The sequence below is a fragment of the Arachis ipaensis genome, chromosome B3 (genome assembly GCF_059453495.1).
Source record: "Arachis ipaensis isolate K30076 ecotype BB chromosome B3, ASM5945349v1, whole genome shotgun sequence".
NCBI classification, from domain to species: Eukaryota; Viridiplantae; Streptophyta; class Magnoliopsida; order Fabales; family Fabaceae; genus Arachis; species Arachis ipaensis.
The window spans coordinates 65,916,543-65,918,110 of NC_142438.1; the positions used below are offsets into that span (position 1 = coordinate 65,916,543).

Consider the following 1,568-nt stretch of genomic DNA (forward strand, 5'->3'; position numbering starts at 1 on the left):
TTACAGGTTCGGCCATGGTGCTTATGTCAATGGCCTTGCACTCTCCTTTTAGATTCACTTTTGTATTGCTTGGGAGAGTACTAGGAGGGATTTCAGTGATCCTTTTACTCAGTTGGCCCACTTGTGCTTCGAAATTTCTAATGGAAGACCTTGTTTCATTCATGAAACTTACAGTGGCCTTAGATAGATCAGAGACTATGTTTGCTAAATTAGAAGTATTTTGTTCAGAGTTCTCTGTCTGTTGCTGAGTGGATGATGGAAAAGGTTTATTATTGTTAAACCTATTTCTTCCACCATTATTAAAGCCTTGTTGAGGCCTTTGATCCTTCCATGAGAGACTTGGATGATTTCTCTATGATGGATTATAGGTGTTTCCATAAGGTTCACCTACGTAATTCACCTCTGCTATTGCAGGGTTTTCAGGATCATAAGCTTCTTCTGCATAAGAAGCCTCTTGAGTACTGTCGGATGCAGCTTGCATTCCATTCAGACTCTGAGAAATCATATTGACTTGCTGAGTCAATATTTTGTTCTAAGCCAATATGGCATTCAGAGTATCAACTTCAAGAACTCCCTTCTTCATAGGCGTCCCATTACTCACAGGATTCCTCTCAGAAGTGTATATGAACTGGTTATTAGCAACCATGTCAATGAGTTCTTGAGCTTCTGCAGGCGTTTTCTTTAGGTGAATGGATCCACCTGCAGAAGTATCCAATGACATCTTTGATAACTCAGATAAACCATCATAGAATATATCTAGGATGGTCCATTCTAAAAGCATGTCAGAAGGACACTTTTTGGTCAACTGTTTGTATCTTTCCCAAGCTTCATAGAGGGATTCACCATCTTTTTGTTTGAAGGTTTGAACATCCACTCTAAGCTTGCTCAGCTTTTGAAGAGGAAAGAACTTGGCTAAGAAAGCCGTGACCAGCTTATCCCAAGAGTTCAGGCTGTCTTTGGGTTGAGAGTCCAACCACACTCTAGCTCTGTCTCTTACAGCAAAAGGGAAAAGCATGAGCCTGTAGACTTCAGGATCTACTCCATTAGTCTTAACAGTATCACAGATCTGCAAGAATTCAGTTAAGAACTGAAAGGATCTTCAGATGGAAGTCCATGAAACTTGCAGTTCTACTGCATCAGAGAAACTAGCTGAGGTTTCAGCTCAAAATTGTTTGCTCCAATGGTAGGAATGGAGATGCTTCTTCCATGTAAATTGGAATTAGGTGCAGTAAAGTCACCAAGCATTCTCCTTGCATTATTGTTGTTGGGTTCGGCTGCCATCTCCTTTACTTGTTCGAAATTTTCAATAAGGTTGTCTCTGGATTGTTGTAATTTAGCTTCTCTTAGTTTTCTCTTCAGAGTCCTTTTAGGTTCTGGATCAGCTTCAACAAGAATGCCTTTTTATCTGTCCTTGCTCATAAGAAAGAGAAGAGAAAAAGAAAAGAAGAGGAATCCTCTATGTCACAGTAAAGAGGTTCCTTATTGTTAGTAGAAGAAAAGAAGAAGAGAAAAATCTGAACTCAGAAAGAGAGAGAGAGGGTTCGGATTTTTGGTGGGTGAGGGAGAGA

At 40.1% G+C, this 1,568-nt stretch overlaps 1 non-coding gene across 1 annotated transcript; it reads left to right on the plus strand.

Moving 5' to 3' along the window:
- Window positions 1-775: 775 nt before the first annotated feature.
- On the plus strand, window positions 776-883 carry LOC148570956 (small nucleolar RNA R71). The gene has a single exon (XR_015907936.1). It is a non-coding gene; the product is annotated as a small nucleolar RNA R71 (small nucleolar RNA).
- The last annotated feature ends 685 nt before the right edge of the window (window positions 884-1,568 follow it).